The sequence below is a fragment of the Stegodyphus dumicola genome, chromosome 4 (assembly GCF_044657685.1).
Source record: "Stegodyphus dumicola isolate Sdum_Otavi_A_Nest chromosome 4, ASM4465768v1".
NCBI classification, from domain to species: Eukaryota; Metazoa; Arthropoda; class Arachnida; order Araneae; family Eresidae; genus Stegodyphus; species Stegodyphus dumicola.
Window position 1 is genome coordinate 134,676,073 of NC_140771.1, and position 20,204 is coordinate 134,696,276.

At 32.7% G+C, this 20,204-nt stretch overlaps 1 long non-coding RNA gene across 1 annotated transcript in view; it reads left to right on the forward strand.

Moving 5' to 3' along the window:
• Window positions 1-4,020: 4,020 nt before the first annotated feature.
• LOC146997699 (uncharacterized) overlaps window positions 4,021-20,204 on the forward strand; it is a 130,381-nt gene continuing 114,197 nt past the window's right edge. The window contains exons 1-5 of the long non-coding RNA XR_015040794.1: window positions 4,021-4,156; window positions 9,308-9,420; window positions 10,894-10,998; window positions 16,231-16,301; window positions 18,571-18,682. This is a non-coding gene — a long non-coding RNA (uncharacterized LOC146997699). The remainder of the gene's footprint in view (window positions 4,157-9,307; window positions 9,421-10,893; window positions 10,999-16,230; window positions 16,302-18,570; window positions 18,683-20,204) is intronic.

Below are 20,204 nucleotides of genomic sequence, written 5' to 3' on the forward strand. Positions count from 1 at the left end.
ATTTGAGGCTAATACTATTTCCTTCTGTTGCATGCATAGAAAATTAATGTTATACATGCTGATTCAAAGTGAAATTTTTCAGGTGGTTAAGCGTTATCAACCAAAATTTATAACCTTGCTTTGCCAAGAAGTTGGAGGTAAAAATACTAAAGAAAGTATGGGGCATGTTGAAGAATTCTTAAGGTAAATGTCTTCTTAATTTATTGTATATATTTAATTTTGCAGGTATAGAATTAGATTGTTTCATTACTAATATAATAGGTTTTTTAAATTAAAAAATTGACAAATGATGCTTGATAAATGAACACTTAATACTCACATGTACACAAACGCATGCGCACATGTAAACCATGTCCAGAAAAATGATTACACAGCCTTTATTTTCACAACTGTTAATCAAGGATATCTACTTCCAGTTACAAAAAAAAAGTTTTAAATGACATGAATATTCATGCTTTAGCCCCCCCTTTTTTTTTTCTTTTTTGTTCAAAAAATTGAATTTTGCAAATGATACAAAATGTACTTTTTATGCAGTTCCCTGGTGCCTGTGATTCTTACATTCAGGAAATTTATATCCCTGTTATGAAAAATAAAACACAAGCTTAACTTCCATATTACAAAAATTGTCTAAGATATTTAATTTCAAAATTTTGGGTTTTTTGGCATCATTGTCAATTTGCCTTGAGGTGCCTTATTAATAAACATATTAAAATAATTTGAGGTGATTTTTTTCCTTCGGAAATGTCATTCAGTGGTATTTTCTGGTTTACTAGAGGGTAACCTACTTTAATTTTCAATTTTGATCCATATTGTATGCTGAATGAATTATCTAATTAATTGATAAGCTTTCAAATGCTGAGAGGATCTCATTAATTATGAAGTTTTATTATTTTAGAATCATGATATAATATTCATACAAAGGAAGTCAAACTAGAAATATTTTTCATTTTTAAATTATTCAAACACTCCTACGATTTGGCTGTTTGCCAATACTAAAGTCTTCCAGTGTTTTCTAGTACAGGGGTTCTGTAAGATTTTGTAAATAAAATTTTATTTTTGAAAAGCATTATGTTGAATAATACTTATAACAATTTGCATAGAGTGCTTATCAGTTAATCTGTTGGGTCATCTATAATTTTCTGATGATAAATACAAATGAAACTGAGCAGAAACATAGGAAACCTACATTGAACTTTTTAGCATCATTTTATTCCGAGTTTTTGTCCCTATAATTTTTGTTTTGGTTCTGTGACATCTCTCAAGCACCTGAAAAATTTACATTTTAAAAAGTCATTAGGATCATTCTTAAAAGAAGTTATTGACATGTTGTTAAATAATGTAAAAAAAAAAAAAAAAAAAAAAAAAAAAAATGAACTGCAGGCTATTCAGAGATTCTTTAAGTAACCTGAAGTGATGCAAATCCAAGAGGGCAAGGTCTTGAATATGGGCATGGATGACACAAAACATCTCATCCATGCTCAGTATGTTTTCATCTGACATTCATCGAAACGTTGGGCCAATCATAGTTGTGATAGAAAGGTTGGTCAATTTTGGGCTCTTTGCATTGATTTTTTTTTATATTAAAACTGCCATTTGGAAACAGTATTTTTCTGAATTCGTCTGATTTGGTGGCAGCAATTTGTAGTATATAATTTCTTTGTAGTCTTTCCGTGCACAAAGCATTAATTTTTTTGGATGCACTCCCCTTTTGGTATTACTAACCAAAAGAGATATTTTGGCATACCTTATGATCTTTCTCATGAAATGTTGCATAGTTCAGAGCTGAAATTTACAGGCTTGTAATTCTCAAACTACCTTGGAACTGTGTCATAAGAAACAGCACACATTTTGCTGGCAATCTAATTAGCATTTTTTTTTTCCATTTTAAAATAAATGAGCATAATATGACAAAAAGTACTTATAGGTTCACTGTTCTGGAAAAAAAAAAAAAAGCGCCCAGCACATTCTAAGTTAGGTTATTTAATTATGGCAAAGCCTCGAGGCTTATCTGCCTAAGGGGAAGGATGCCTTTGTGGAGGACTTTCTTAGGGAAACTGGCTCGCATACACGTTACACATGGGGAAAACCACGAAAACGCCCATGCAGCCAGCCCGTTCACGGGATTCGAACCTTGGATCGAACTACCAGTGTTCAACGACTTTACCGCTCGGCCGCTGTTGGGCCTCCAGCACATTCTAGAATTATGCAATGCGAATAGAAAAGATCGTATTTGAACATGTCCACTTTGATCAAGGTTACTCAGTATCAGAAGTAACAAAATAATAAGAAAACGTACTTCAATTTGAACAATGCAGAATTTTTCAGATGACCCAATATTAACATCAGAAACCTTTTTATAAACTTATATATTATCTTCGTCATGTATAAATGCAAACATTGTGTTCAGTTTGTGTATGGTCTCTGAATATGATTTCAAACATGGAAATTAAATAATCTGGTTCATTTTTTTTGTATCTGAATTTAAATTTTTATTTTTTATAATTATGAAAAGTGTGAAATAATTTTAAATATAACTGTAGCGATCCAGGATTTGAATAAAAAATTACATTATACAGGTTTTTACATAATTATTTTTTCTTAAATTCAAAAGAGTTTTATGCTATAAAATGGTTGCGGTAGCACATGAAAGTTATTTGCTACCAAAATTTTAAAGTGTTTATGTGTAAAATGTCATATTTTTACCTTTATTGGCAAAAGCAATTTGATGGACAAATATTGGGTATATTCTGCTGTAACTTTGATTTTCAAAAACTCAGCAAATTTTGCACATTGTTGATGGCAATGTTCTAAGCATGGCCAATAACATATTATACGAGGGTTGGAACTTTAATAGTGGCAACTATTTATTTACAAGGAATACAAAAGTGATTCATGTCACCATGTTTTACAGTCCTTCAATATAGTCGCCAGCATTGTGTACAAATCGCTTCCAACGACGTGGAAGTCGCAGAATACCTGTAGCAGCGCTTGTTTTGTTGATAGTTTGAATGGACCGGTCTACTGCCGCAAGAATATCAGGAACAGTTTGGAAGCGAGTGCCACGAAGTGGTTCCTTCATCATAAGAATTAAGTCATAGTCACAAGGGCTTAGATCTGGGGAGTATGGTGGATGGTAAATCACTTCCCAGCCCCATCGCGCAAAATGTGAGAAGCGTTTTGCAGAAAGTTTCACCGTTTTTTTCTCAAAGCTGTTCAGAGATTGTGCTCCAAAAATGAGCAGTAATACTGCGCAGTGATGGTCTGCTGTGGGGGAGCAGTATGCGTTAGGATGACACCATCACAGTCGTACACGAGAATCACCATAGCTTTCACATTGGCCGAAGTCTCATCCAGTGTAATGATATGGCGTAAAAAAGCATCTCCTTCGCGCTCATAGCGCTCCAGGTGGGTTTGGGCAGCATCGTATCGTAGCCATTTCTGCATTTCCGTCAGTTGATGTGGAAGCCATCATGAAGCAATTTTTCTCATGGACAGGCGTTCCTTCAGAATGTGCAGCACAGTCGTATGAGCTAATCCTGTTTGTCTGGCCAGCTGACGAATCGTTTTGCGGCGATCACTGTCCATTAGTGCGGCAACAGCTTGCACGTCTGCATCGCTGACACTCGGACGACCTGGCCGCAGCATGTCTGCCACATTTTGGCGTACTTCATTGAATGCTTTCACCCATCTTGCTACGGTTCTGTAAGGCAATGCAGATTCCCTGCAAGCCTCTTGAAGCCCTTGATGACACTGTCGTGCTGTACGACCTCTTGCACATTCAATTTTTATCCAACATCGTTGTTCTTGTTTTGAAAACATCCTGACAACACTTACTTTAGACCGCGAGCTAATACAAGGATCCGTTCTTTGCGTCACTCCGCATGCGCGTGACGTAGACAGGACGAGTCTTTTTACTGAGAGGTAAGGTAGGTATGTAGTTTACGTGTGGTATACTCGATATTCTTTGGTTTTGTTGCGTAGCGTTTTTTCAGCTGTGTTGCCACTATTAAAGTTCCAACCCTCGTAAATATCAAAGTAATATATCTGAATTTCCTGTATGGGAATTTCAGATTTTATGAAAATTTTAATTCAGAGTTAAATAATAATTAAAAAGTAAATAGAGTTTATTATCTGCAAGATTGCATTTTAACTAAAGGTAAAAAATTTTTAACTAAAAAAAATTAAGAATTAAACAATATTATTTTAAAAAGAATTTTTTTAAAATAATATTGTTTAATGCTTTTATGCACTTAACCAGTAAAATCCGAAGATATTTTTAAATGAGTGTTTAAAATATTATAAGTGCTAATTATTCATTTTCTTTATCATGTTAACTAAAATATATAACAAATATCAGAAGTTGAAGGAAAGGATATATGTAATAAGCAACACTATAGAAATAAATTTTAATGTAGATTAAAAGTTGTGTAAAGAATGCAGATAAAGTAATTTGAACTCCAAGATATTTTTGTATTGTGTTAAACATACATACATAGTTTGGTAGCAAAATAACCATCAGAATGGGAATTGTCTTAGGAAACAGAATGAATTGAACAATGCAGAAGTGAATAAGAATAAAAAAGGTGAATTTATCAATTAATAATAGGTATTGTCACGTCTGGAATGGATGGTGAGGCAGTGACCTGTAGGAGTCTAGGAGAGAAGCACTGTGCAGGATTTCTATGAAGTTTTCTTTACAGCATAAGAGTTACATAAATGCATAGAATTTGTAATTCTTCAAAATAGTTTTAAATACATATATTGTTTCTGCTTATGCTGAATTTAATTTTGCAACTGTTAGTCATAAACTTCTTGTAACAGAACCATATTAAATGATACAGATATTCACCCCTTTTTTCATTTTAATCTTCAAAAATAAATTTTATAAAGTTAAAAATAAAAGTGTGCAGGTTCACATGCTGGAGACATGGTTAAAAAAATAAAGGAGCTCTCACAGATGGCCTGTCTGCTTTGTCAGCTGGAGCTGGAAAGGACGATTTAATCACGTTCATCTGTTTTATGGGTTTCTGCAGGATTTTTGTACTTAGAATTGATGTCCAGATGTATAGAAGAGAAGGTGTCTTGTGCAGCATGGTTTTATAGTAATTTCTTGCATTTCTCTGATTTTTAGCCTGTTTTTATGCAGAGGGTTTGGGTATGATTTTGACCTTGTCGCATTTAATTGTTGAATATGGATGCTTGGTGAAGAATTTAACCAAAAATTTGCTATTTTCTTTAATGAAGTGGCTGGCAGAGAACACGGAGATACCTTTTTTATGTTGAGTAATCATTGTTGATAATTTTCTGGATGTTGAGTCATATATTGAGTTTCTGTGCTAGTATCTTTGCTACAATTTGGTATAATATATATATGCCTGAAGTATCTACTATGGCAATTTCTGATTTATATGATTTTAACAATTTTCAGACTGATGGGACTGGGGTAATGGAAAGTTTATAATCAAATCTTTTAAAAATGGAGTACATATGTGGAGTGATTTGGTACTACGGAGAAATTTCAATAAATTTGCTATTATTTGATCAGTAACGACTTTATTTTTGTATAAGTGATTGTAGAAGCTGTTTTTTTTTTCCTCCCTCATTTTTATGGTTGAGTTTTTCCTTATAATAAAGAGTATATCTGTTGTTTTTAAACATGTTTAGTGTGTAATTATATTCAGTTTCATAAAACTGATGTGCAACAAAAATTTTTGGCTTATTTTAAGTAAAAGGCAGCTGTTTTAAGCTTTTATTTTTTACTTAAAATGTAACTCTGAAACAAATTTTATAAAAATTGTAAAATATAAGTCTTTACATGCCCCTGTTCCCTATGATTATGTTAGTAAAGATTTACGCTCATTATAAAGAATATGGCATTAATAGTGTGACTCAGGTAGGAAAAGAAATTTACCGAGATATTTAATTTCTGAGATGATTATGACATACCATGTCAGCGCAGTTTTGGAAGTTCGGCTAATTTGAAAATTTTAGTAATTTTCTGTAAAGTGATTACAGGCTCCTTGAGCAGATGCTGACAAAGTATATATATTCTAAGCCTTGTATGATATGTGTTTTATGTTGCAGTAGTAAGCTGCCCCTGATTTGCATTGTTCATCCTGTAGTTTGATTTCTATGATAAATGAAACAAAGTTCTGCTCAGATTTTTAAACTGTTAAATATAAAAGTCATCAGTGTCACATCATGATATGGTTTATGCTGCCCTGATCAGTATAATATTTAGTAGTCCTGGCTTCTGTATATTTCATTGGGTTTGGGTTTGAATCCTCTGGGAGGCATGATGTTTGTGTGGCTTAATGACATTATAAATATATGGTGAGCTGAAGTCCTGTTGAGTGGCTTAGCGACAGCGATTGGGAAAGAGGAGTGTCTTCAGGCCTTACCCTTGGGGGTTCATCTCCATGAAAATCGGGACAGAACTGAGCAAAGTGATCCTGTGGCCTATTATGCTGGTAAAGGCCCATGCAATTTAAAAAGATTCGAAGACAACTATGGATTTAATATGAAAAAACATCTTAATTGCAGATATTTACAAAATTTAGAAGCAGTAGATATGCAAAAATGATAAAGCTTATTTTCAAAACATAAAATTTATCATCAAAAGATTAAAGGTGCTATACAAAATGCTGTTTAGTGGAACTGACCTGGAATGATGTGTAGCAGGTGTTGGCAACCTTTTTTTGGCTGTGGGTCAAAATCAACCACAATGTGTGTATTAAGAAGATATTTTGGGCCAGGGGTGTTTTTATTTTAAATCCATCAGTTTGGGTGAATAATAAGATTGATTGAGAAAATAATTCTAACATGCTTTAAACTTTAAACGTAAAAATTAAAATTACAATTTTTAATTATAAAAACAAACATAAGTAAATTTCATTAATAACATTTTAATAACAAAAGCATCTAAATTTTTGGTGTTTAAGCTCTGCCTGTTTTTACTTAAAAAATAAATTTTATGTGTGAAAGTACTTGCTTGCATTTATAAGTTGAACAAAATGCCGATTTTTTTTGCTACTGAAGTCATTCTTGGACTACTGAACATTTCAGAGTGGATTAGAATTGAGCTAACAGTATTAATGTTCTCAGATGTCAAGGAATTATAGAACAGCACTGCCAAACTTATCAATTTCTTCTTGAAATTATACTACAATTTAAATTTAAAAATAAAAATGTGTGTTCTTGACTGGAACTTTGTAATCAAACAAAAATGTTATTGTTATTTAGTTTCAATTAATGTTTTTATATATTCTTCAAGTGTTTGTTTCATATTTGCCTTTTACCTTATTTCTGAAACTGAAGTGGGTTGCTCTGTGACCTGTGGGTCATAGAATGCTCAGACCTGGTGTATAAAATTGTCATCCTTTTTTCATGAAAGTGCCTGCTGTCACAAGGGCCAATTTGAAAGTTTTGCCATATGGTCATTATAATCCTGGTTTTTGGTATCTGTGTTTAGTATCTTTGTCTCTTTTTGTCATTCAACTGATTGTCTGCTTCATTTTAGTGTGCTTGCCCCCCCAAAAAAAACACCATATACGAGGGATAATATGCAAGTTAGATAAAAAAAGTGCAGCCTTAACTTTTAGTCTCAGCAGCAATGCAGTTCTTTCTGAAGAATTATAGAATTGCCTCGATGAAGGCAATGATGCCTAGATGCATGAGGAGTTATAGTTTTGGTACTTTTTGGACTTTTCATTGCTATAATTTAAAAAAGGGTCTTGGTTAGCTTTGAACCATTTTTCTGAATAAGTATTAGATGAGAAATTTTGCATATTCTGGATGTTTTAGAAGTGAAATATTTAGAAGAGAAGTGGGAATACAAATGTTTTCTTGCTAAAAGTTGGAGAATAGAAAAAGTAAAATAATTTAAATAGATTGAATTTCATCGTTTCCTTTTGTTATAGGGGGTTAACTGCTTACAAACCAGCAGAATATAGCTAGCATCATGAAATATGTTCTAGAAGAATCGGCAGGATTGGTGGAAAAATAAATTACAATAAATAAAAATATAAAATGTATCATAAGGGCAAAAATTTTAATGCCTTAGTTTAAAGCATTTTTATAATGAGTTAAGCCATCATGTAATTCCTTTTTTATAGCAATGGTTTTAATTACATAAAGCAATGAAACGGTGCTTAAAAATTTTTCATCATTAACATGTTTTCAAAAAACTTAATTTTATGGAATGCCTTTGTGTATTCCTTGTGGTTCCTTGAATATCATGATCCATGATGGCCATAAAGACTGTTCATCATTTAATACAGCTTTCATGAGTCACATATGTAGCTTGAAAGGTGTAGGTAGAAAATTATAGAGGATTTATCTTCAGCATATAAAATTTTTGATTTGAATGAATTGTGTGCTTTTAAAAGATATAGAGTGTTCCAAGCATGTGGCATCATTCTGGCCGCTGCTATGTAAAGAATATTCTTAACATCAGCATTCAGTATGTTTAGTGACTTTAAGGATGTGATCAAAGTTCATTTCTTAACTATATTTATGTAATATAAAATGAGCTGAAAACTTACCTCATCTGAGAAATCTTGTGAAGAGACCTTGCTTTGATTACAAAAATTAATCTTTATTTATATATGTTATATTACTCACTTGAGGAATGGACATTGGGCATTTTTATTGGTTGTTACTCTAGCATCATGTATTTCATAGAACTTGTTATGTAATAATTATGTAACAGGCAGATGCAAACATTCTTTTAATATATTTTGTCAATGGAAGGTGGGAAAACTTTCTGCCTGGATTCATGTGTTTGTAGGATTAGAATTATTTGATAGTTAAGCAGAGCAGGTTCATATGATTTTCAGCAAAATAATGTATCTCGTCAAAGACGTCCACATGATCACACACTTACCAGATAATTGTCAGTTGAAAAGTTTATAATATCTATAATGTTTATCTAAAAAAGTGTAAGATCATTTTCAGCCAGTCTGCATGGGTATGCCAAGCAGTAACTTGAAGTAGAGAAAGCAAAACATAAATGTATTGCTTTTGTTTTAAGCAGAAACGGATGACTTTGATCTCAAATATTTTTGTAAGAACTTTGTTTTAGTGTTTATAATATATTAAAGTAAAAATTAAATTACTTTGGGGCTTTGATGGCAGTTTTGAGAGATTATCCACAGTTAATACTTTGTTCTCTCTAGTAATGAAATGTTATAGTTTTTTTTACATTAGTTGTAGAAATTTTTTTATTTATTCTGTTCAGTAAAGTGTGTGTGTAAGTAAAGTGAGTGTTCAGTAAAGTGTTAAAGTGTATATAATTTGTATTTTCTAGATCTCTCATGACCAGTGAAGAGCTGTCTTCTTTTGGTCAATTAAGCCTATTTCTTGATGAAGATATCAGATGTCCAGAAAAATATATAGTACATAACATAATCAGTTATTTTTGTAAGCCTTAAAAATGTTTTCTATTAAACTCTTTGTTGTCATTATATAAGCATTTTCATAACAAATCTTTGGTTCTTACTCTGCATTAATTTAATCCTGTTAGTTTCTTGTATTCAGCTGTGTACTTTATTCCAATTTTTATTCAGAAAAAAGTAGGATTTGATCAGATAGCTGGCAAACATATTTCAAGGGGACTATGAATTACTAAACTCTTTGGTGTATTGGGGTAGTACTGGGGAACATGCTTATGGTTAACCAAAAATCATTTAATCTGAGATAAAAATACAGGAAAATAGAATTACCCATATTATAATGCAAGTAACAGAAAAATACTAAGCAGTTTATCTGTATTGTCACGTAACCAATCTTCAGGTTTTTTTTCACTGTGTATAATTAAATCATCATTAAATTAAATTAGTAATGGATCACACTTAAAAACAAAAAGAATAATGTATGAACAACACTTGTTTTTCAGTTGGAGTCGTTATGTACCAAATTTTGGCTGTGCACTTGATTTATTTCTATAAATGAGCAATTTTAACTAATAGTGTTCATATGTTCCACAGTACCTACAAATAATGTATATATTTCGCATTAAAAACCATTCCCAAAAACTATGATGCCATAAGTTATCATTCTTGTTATCCCAAGCATTTTTCTTCTCTTGTATTTTCCACAAACATTTTTGTTTTTTGTTGGTCATTTGCGACATTAATTTTTCCATCATTCCCTAATAAACAGTTTTTTTTAAGGGATACGATCAAGTTACTTTGATAAACATACGGTTATGAAAGTAAAATATAATAAATAATAATTTGCCAGGTTGGCATCAGAGATATAAAAGTTTTAAAATCAACAATGTTTTTACGTAGAATGTTTCTGTTTGAGATGTATGCCAAGTAGATACACATATACGGAGCCAAATTATTGATTACACAAATTTATGCTAAAATGATTGTTTCTTCAATAACAAGGTATTTTATTTAGTGCCGAAGTGAAATTGAGAATCGGGACTCTCTACATGTTTTATTATGGGGAAAACAATCAAATGTGCATGTATGAAGCATAAAAAAAATTCATAAAGAATAAATTTTGTTGGTGGCTTTGAGGTCCAGAGTTTAGATTATTCCGTATATTGGAGTAGAGATCTCAGACTTTGTACTGTGTTTAATCTGAAGGCTACAATTTATATTTTGTCTCTTATGAGGTGCAGAACATGAGTTAACAATTTTACTCAAATGGCTGGGGCCCAAACAATTTAAGAATTACTAATATGGAATACTGGTATTACTGAAAATGTTATGTTGTATATAATTTTATGCATAAAATAAAAAGATCTTAAAAAAGTGCTCTTCTTTTATGATTTGCTACATGTGTATTTTCATTGTAATTAATCACATTTATGTGCACCATTTGTATGAGTAGTATATTTTAAATAATATAATTTAAATCGTGATATTTTTACTTGTCTAGGCCACAAATACGTACCTTTGACAGGGAAAGAAGTTTATACTGGAAGTATTGAGCATGTTGGAACAAAATAAAAATCAAAATTTTCCCACAGAGATATTTCCTGAGGTAACATTAATTCGTTACTTTCTGCTGTTTTCATGGAGTAACACTGATTGTTTAATAGTCACAAACAAAGTATTTGTTTTTTGTTCAAAAGTTTGAAATAATTACTGTGATATATATACACTCATGTCCATAAATTTGGGATAATGCAAAATCAGGCAAAGGAAGAGTTAGAAGCAGAACAAATTTGACTTATTTGTAAAGTTTATTTATTAAACAAAAAGTAAAGAGCAAAAAAATATGCTATATGTTTGATATTATTAAAAAAATAGCGATTTTTTTCTCCCTGAAGCAAAGTACCAAAAAAAAAAACTATTTACAAAAAAAAAAAAAAAAAACAATATTACATGGTTGGTATGATTGTTAATACATTGTATGTCTCCCAGACAATGCAATACAGTCCGTACAACGCCTAGGCATGCTGAGTATCAAATTATCGATCTGATCTTGGGGGATATTTCACCATTCAAAAAGCAATGCTCTCCAAAGTTCCGGTAGACATGTAGGAGGAGGTTGACTGGCTGCAACTCCTCGGCCAAGCATGTTCCACAGGCGCTCTACTGGATTCAAGTCCGATGAGAATGCTGGCCACTCCATACGGGTGATATCCTCCGATTGAAGGCATTCCCTTAGGATGTTTGCATGGTGAGGATGGGCATTGTCATCCATAAACACAAATTGTGCGCATCTTAATTGTTGTAACTCTGGGGCGACCTGTGCTGTAACGTCTACTCACATTACCATCATCTTGGAATCGTTGCCAAAGCCTGAAGATGACAGTCTGGGCAATTCCAAGTTCGTCTGATACTTCCAGTTGGGTACGCCCACATTCCAGACGGCCGATAATTCTACCATGTAAACCACCATCCAAATGCATCTTTTGTGTCATAACTATTGGGTTATTGCACTGAAATGCTTATAAAGCGCCTGCAAACAATTTTACTTCTTTGCCTGTATTCCTTATATATCACTCTCTTACACTCTCGTCATTGTGACGTACCATCGGTGTCATCTGGTTACTTCCTGAAATTTGCGTATGATTCTTGAAGCTGTGTGTAGTGATTTTACAGGTTATATATTTATTTTAGAGTTCGATTTCCGCGTGACTCCGAATTATCCTTAATTTATGGACGAGAGTGTATAAAGGTCAATGTAATGTAGAAAGTGCTATGATAAATCTAAAGGACACCTGCTTAAAAATTTATCTTTCACATTTTTCTGCATTGATTTTTGAATTATGATATTTAATGATTGAAAGCAATGCTGATAATATTTTCAAGATTTATGTTACATTTACCCCTTTCCATGCCATTTACCTCAACGAAACTTGGACTCAAGTGTTATGGGTTATATGCGTGGCAAACAAGCCAGACTGATGCTTGAGAACAGTCACGAGACGAAGCATAAATGCCTGTATTAGTCAGTTTTGCGCGATACTGCTGGCGTGAAAGTAAACTTTAATCCTTCATAGATATTATAAATATATTTTTTGATAAATAACAGTTTCAAAATTATATTTCATAAATAAATAACACTTCAAGTAAGTAAACTTTAGTAGAAGTAAACTTTAATCCTTCTGTCTTTTGCAGATATTATAAATATATTATATTTTTAATATATAATTTATATAATAAAGAATCATGACTAACTCATGTGGTTCATGTGGTGTACTGATAGGAACTAACGTTGGGTTACGACCATGAAATTACTATGTTAATGCTCACTAGCCCAGCTTTCTTTTCACAAGCCTGAATCGTGATGTTTATGTTTGGCTCTGCTTTCTGTTCTCGAGCCTGTCTCATGATGTTTATGTTTGGGACAAAATCTCAATCATGAGTAGTCAGACTCGTTAAAGCACAGGAAGCAGTTAAATAAATATTCATTTTTTTGTAGTTAACATAGTAAATCAAGATATAAAATCTGTCATTTAATCATATATTATAGAATTTATGGTCAGGTGTTTTTAAAACTCAGTTATTGATAATAATAAACCGGTTTAAATGAATAATTTATAAGAGTTTATCATATGAACCATTTGTTATTAATAATTTCCATCAATGAAGGAAAGTGTAGCAATTTTCAGTGTGTTCGTTTTGAGATTTGCCATTATGCATGAGTGTGATTTTCCTGCATCAACACCTTACGAAATTGCAAATGTACAATAGCTGTGGTGAACACTCAGGTTTGTTTTTGCCTGTTGGCCACAGCTGAATAAAATCTACTGTTTTTCCCCTCTAGATGTAGGCACTTACATTTTTCAAAACACTCACATGTACTTTACATTCAGCATTCACAAATGTCCTGTGTTCTGCTGTGTCTCAATTTGGTATTACTTTCGTCAGTTTCTAGCATACACATAAACGTTTTCAAATTTTCACAAATTTTAATCTCTTTGTGTAAGCACAGTGGATGATGATTTAGATTTCCGAGAGCAGATTTTGATGATGGTTTTGATATGCTCAAATCGAAAAAAGGAAAAAATTGTCAGTTGGAAGTTCCCCCCCCCCAAGAGAGATAAGGAAAGTGAAGAGAAAACTTCTGGCAAATAAGCAGAAGATTAGCATCGACTATCAAAGCATGATATTGTTAAGAATTGGTTGTTTTAAAAAACATATTGCTGCCGCTAAAAATGAAAAAGACCCAATTATACTTTATGCTTTTCTGGAGGAGAATTTTCAAAAAACTCTTGAGATTCATATTGCAGTTTGCCATGGAGGGTGCAATAGAATGATAAAAATGCTTAAGACAAAATATAAGCATATTGTGATCAAAATTGATATATTTAAATCTTTGTGAATCTTGTCAAAAGAAGCAATTTGTTCCAAGACAAAGTTTTTCTGTTTGTTTATTTTGTTAAAAGCAGGCTCACCAGCGGCCGAGCGGTAAAGTCGCTGAACACTGGTAGTTCGGTCCGAGGTTCGAATCCCACGAACGGGCTGGCCGCATGGGCGTTTTCGTGGTTTTCCCCATGTGTAACGTGTATACGAGCCAGTTCCCCTTAGAAAGTCCTCCACGAAGGCATCCCTCCCCTTAGGCAGATAGCCCTCGAGACTTTGCCAAAATCACACACACACACACACTTTGTTAAAAGCATTAAATTGAATCCAAGGTGTCAAGTTGGTCGATCTTACTGACTTACAGTCAGAAGCGAATGGAGACATTAAGTTTATAATGGTTTAACAAGACCATTTAATGAACTTTGTTCAGTAAAGGGCAATAAAAGCAAATTAAGTTACCTATCATCTGTTGGATGTGTTCACGATATGGAGGGCTGAGACTGACAATGGCAAAGAATTTGCTAATAAAAATATTGAAGAGGTTTTACTTGCTGGGTTGGAAACAAACATACAAAGTGGTCAGAAGGCATATAAGTCCTTATATTTGAAAATAAAATATAAAGGCCTTTATAGGTGCTTACATTTTCTTTAAAGCCCTTATTTTTTTGTTTTTAGTGCTTATTTTTTGCTTTTAGTGCTTTTTTTTTTTTTTTTTAATGAACGCACAATTTTTTCTCTGTACCAAAGCCGAAACTAAATAAACAACTTTTCTTCCTAATATGGAATGTCAGATGGTGAATCATACTCCCGGAAATAGCTTTTCCTCCTTTCTCTGCATTAACATAACCTTTGGTGTGCGCAGAGAGTACAGACAGGTAGGTGCCCATTGTTCTGTTGGTCAAAGAATTGCGAAAGCAGTAGAAAACTCCGGTACATTCGGCGTTCTTTTCCTCCCACCCAAATACTACCCACGTTTGAATTTCTATCAAGATCTTAATAATTTGCATTCTCGTTCCGCTTGGTCAGTTCATATTCATGTTTATTATAATCGTTATACTTATATTATGAGCATATGTATGCATGTTTATAAATAACATATTTGCAGTAACTGCTGAAGTATAGTAAACTTCCAAAAATGGTTGTTTTTTAACACAGATTAGCTTTCTAAGGAATAATATTCGGAATGCCTTAAATAAAGGGAAATTAATCGAATAGTCAAAATAATTTCATTTTTTTGGCCAATACATTATACAGTGCGAAGGTTGGGAGGTTCTCCCCTTTCTCCGCAAAATCTTGAATAGTGAAACTGTTACAGTTCGTTGCAAAACAAGCAACGGACCTTTTTTTTTTTTTCGGTCACTTTCCAATCTGGATTGAATAGGACTAAAAGTTCTGCGGTCTACCACCCCAAGCGAAGAATGATTCTATTCCGGAAATTTAACGCAGTCTGTTGAAAATTAGAATGAAAAACACCCCAGATTGGTAAGTCTCTTTCTTTTCCTTTATTTAGTTCTTTATTCTCCCAATATCGGCAGCAGCTGTTGAATCCGATTGCGTAATATCATGTAGGGAAGAATTACCACGCACGTATTGCGCAATAACGTTTGCGATATTTTGCAGAGATAATTAATTTTGATGTTCGGTCCGAGATTTGTTTATGAACACTTAAAAGAGTGTTACTGTGCTTGCAAAGCAGAATATTTTTCTGTTCCGTTGGTTTGTTTTCATATGATGCACATATCAAAATGTCAAAAGCATTTATTTAGCAGAAAAATCTAAAGAACGGCTACAGTCTATTCCTCCGCTCCTCTTTTTCAAGTTACGCTCGACTGTCCGAATGTTCGCCAATTTTCAAGTATGCGGGTAGTTAAGCTTTTACTGTTAATGGATGACTGCATGAAGCAAATTTCTGTCTTCTGATTTCAGAAATGTTCCTCTTTTTTACTTAAATTACTTTGCCTGCAATATCTGTTAAGAAAAAACTGATATATGATGGAAATTTAGAAAATGTTTAGAATTTAGATTTAAATTAGTTAAATATCAATATGAGTGGAAAAATAAATGGTATTTATTATTAAGTTCCAAGCAAATAGAATAAATATGCCTTATTATTATTTATTTCCTCTATTTTGAAATGAAATTTCATCATTAAATCTTGTAATATAGTTTAGTTCTGCATAGTTTTTTTTTTTCTCTCATTGTAAACTAGTTCTGTAAATTGAACTGTTATTTAAAATTTTAAAAAAAGTAATTATTTTCCATGGTTGAGGTAATACTTATTCTCTCTTAATAAATACTGCATTTCTCATATTTTAAATTACGAGTCTAATTTTTAAGGTTATGCATTTGGGTATAATGTAATTAGACAGGTGCTTATTTTTTTTCTTAAAATGTGCTTGAAAAGTGCTTATAGGTGCTTATTTTTTTAACTAAAATTTGGCTATGAACCCTGTAATAGGAATTGAAGATGAAAAATACCTGGCAATGAATATCGAAGTTGAACTGGATGATTTGAATGAAGACTTGGAGGTAATAACTGTTGCAGATGTAATGAAAAACAGAAATAAGAGTGTTGGGAAAATAGAAAAGGAGCAACATAATTCTGAAGTGGAAAAGAGAAAGAATTGATGAAGTCTCAGAAAATATTCAAGAAACTTAGCACTGTGCTAAACTGTCACCAAATAAGCAAGAAGAAAACATGTTAGCACTTTTTAAGTTAAAACCTGCAGCTGCTAATTTAGGAGAAACTGTTAGGATAAAAATACCAGAGGGTTGGCATGGTAAAGGTTGATAACGAGAATTCATAGCTGTTACAATTTTTAAACAAAATGAAAATAATTTAAGCTCAAAACATGACATTTTAAACCAACTTCTAACCAAAGAATTATTCTACTGTCTGCTAGGAAGCTTTTATTTTAGTCAATAAAGTTACAAATATTAAAATAAGTAAGAAAATGTGCTCATAAGAAATTTAGGTAGTCAGGGATTTCAATATTGTAATTGCACAAGTAATGGTAACCCAAACCGCTACAGTGGAAAAATTCAGAAATCCTCCGTAACTTCATATTTCACAGTCGGTAACAGTTTCTTTGAAATGTAATAGCAGTGTGTTTATAATGCAATTTATTTGCATTTTTTGTTGCTGTAAGGTGTTCATAATATAATTTATTTGATGTAGTAAATAATGAATGTAACTTACAAATAACAGTAATCATTGTTATAAAACATTTTTTTTCATTAATTGCATTTCACTGCTAAGAAAAATGCTAAAGTATGTAATAAATAACAGTAATCATTGTTGTAAGACATTTTTTAATTTCATGCATGTTTGCATGACATTAAAATTTCATTGAATTTTATGTTTGAAATTTATGTTTAGTATGCTTAATTATTTGCATTGACCAAACCCATTGATGATTATAAATATTTATGAGTAAATGTGATTATTTTGTGTTATTTATCTCATTAACCCAACAACTGGATTATTATTAATAATCACTGGATTTTTTACTTTGACCATAATATATGCAATGAATACAAGTAGGAATATATACTGTAGGGTAATTGAAATGCCAAAGAGATTAAGCTGTTCATCTGCTGAAATTTAGTTTTTTTATATTTTCTAATTTTGATGAGTCACTGTCAGTTGTATTGCTCAATAATGAATTTCTGGTAAAATTGTTGTATCTGAAAGGCAAATCAGCTGTTTCAGCTTTGTAACAATTTCATATGCTAAAACAGGTGAAAATATGCCTAGGCTATATGACTGTAACAAAACTAAAAATTCTTGTACTTTGCTTTAGGGAATCTAGGGTTTGGCTCATCGAGGTTGCAGTGGCTGTCTGTCATTGGTCTTATCTTAAGTTGTGGCACCACAGATTCAGGCTGTAGCAACGCAATCAGCAAATTACGTAGCATAATATCCAGAAGAAAGATCACATCAGCGTAAATGTTGCACTTGAGGAAAGTCGCAAGAAAAAGAAAAAAAAAAAACTACGAGGAAATGAAACTCAACCTAAACAGTATACTAAATTAAAATGTGTGTGACATGTCCTTGAATATTATAGTTGCAAAATCTTCGCCTGTTTCATGATATCTGTGATATCAGTTAAGAAAAATGCTTGGAATAAAACCTTAAGGATAAATTATAGATCCTCTTCTGTCTGACCAAAGTATTTTTCTTAAATTCTAACCTGATAAATCACACTGTGTTTCATATGCTGGGAAATACAGTATATTGAGATGTTGCAATCCGTGTGACTGAAATTTGTTGCCAGAGTTCTATCATTTGCAGCTGCTGGTAGTCTCTGTTATTCCAGTGTGTGCAGTATTTGTATACCAGACATGTTCAATTGGGAAAACATCTAGTGAATCCAACAGTCAAGGCAGAATTGAACCTTTTGTGTGTTGCTGAAGTATTGACATTGATTGCTTCCATGATTATGCATTACCTTGCTGTAAGGTAATTCTGAAGTCCTTGTGAAGATATGGGAAAAACCACAGTTTTTTTCATGTCTGTAATGTAACTCTGGCTAGTTAGTTTATTGTATGCTTTCTTGACACAAGCTTAACTCATATCAAATGGCACCCAACGAAGCAGGTCGTTTAGACGCCAAGGCAGTTTGACGCCATATTTTTTTAGTATTTTTATTTATTTATAGAATAAATATGAAATTATATAAGTAAGTAATATGACTGATTTTTATTTATTGAATTAGCAATTGTTTGCATGCATATTTGAAATAAATATATGTGTGTATATGTGTGAAAGTGTTCTAGATTTTTGTTTGTGTTCCAGATTAATGAGAAACTCCCTTGCCAACGTCAAGGCCCCGGGACATGAAGGAGGTTTTTTTTTTTTTATTTATTTATTTCAGAAAACAGCATCAAAATTGCAAAATACGCAAATGGTAAAAAAAACATATGGTTACAAAGTAGTTATATTATATTGCAGACAAATATAATTACAGGTAAATAAGATTGCACATAAATAAGATTAGAGATAAATTAGATTACATCACAGAACCGTTATTATACTAATCCATTGCAAAGTTATGCGTCACACTTTTCAGGTGTTCCATTATTTCTCGGATTTTCAAAATCTTCAACTATTACTTTAATTCTCATATCAGCTTGCAGATACCGATTCCACTTGTGCGGCGGTTCATCTCCACGTACAAATTGTTCATAACATTGATCAATTGATTTTTGAATACGCCTGAGACCATCTATGAATTCCCATAATGTGGGGTGTGAAACACCAAATGATGATAACACCAAATTTATTTGAATGATGGTGCAAACTTATTCTAAAAATAAATAAAAATATTAAAAGTATGGCGTCAAACAAGAACAAAAAAAAGTATGGTGTCAGACTGACCCCGCGTCGAAACGACCTCATGTTGAATTGACCACACATCAAAATGCTGGCGTCGATCTGACCTGTACAGGGCACCCCATACTATACCTCCTACTGCTGGACCTGTAGGATTCATACAGTAAAATTCTAAGAAGCACTTCCTACTGTGGAGGCATCTGTATATTTGTCTACCTTGATATTGCATGTAGAAGCAGAATTTGTCTGAGAAATGTCATTCTGTTCATATAATCGCATGCACCACTCTGTTCACAAATGAAGGTCATATGCTGCTGCACCATTAAAGGTAGGCGGAGGAGTAGCAACTGTGCCATACACTGTATACCCTCTGCTAAGGTATGCGATGTGGCCATGTGTTCTCCACAACCCATTCACACAAGCTCTGTTGAACAATAATGCAATGAGGTTGTTGTGAGCTTACAGTCCTTCGTAAAGCTTGATTTGATGGAGTGAAAAGGGCCCACCAGTGGCCAAACGGTAATTTGGTCCAAGGTTTGAATTCTGTGAATGGGCTGCTTGATGGCAGATTTCGCCATCTGTTAATCGACTAATTGAAGCATTGTTATTGCAATGAAAAATGTCTGTTATATCATCTTTGTTTATTATTACTTTTCCACATTTCTTTACAAGTTCCATTAATTGGAAAATTTTGCCTTCTGCTTATGTATAATTTTTGTGATTGTTGTAATCATCATCACTGTGAAATATGGCAGCTAGCAATAAATTATTCCAAGCATTTCTAAATATATCTTCAGACACATCTTTCTATGACCAATGATGTCCAATGATCCACGAAGCAGATTTTATGTCAGTGTACTTGAAAAATTCTTGAATGGCCTTGTTACTGTTCTGAAAATTCAACATAGGTTTTAAAAAGACTTTCTTACATCTGCATCAGTGTACAAAGCACTCTGATACTCATTGGGCAAATGATTTATGTTTAATTTGGAGGAAAGAAAAAGATGGAGACATTAGCTAAAACATTAAGTAACGTATGAGCCAAACAGTTGTCTATAAGTGCTAAAATTTTGCATCATCCGATAAATCAACTAATT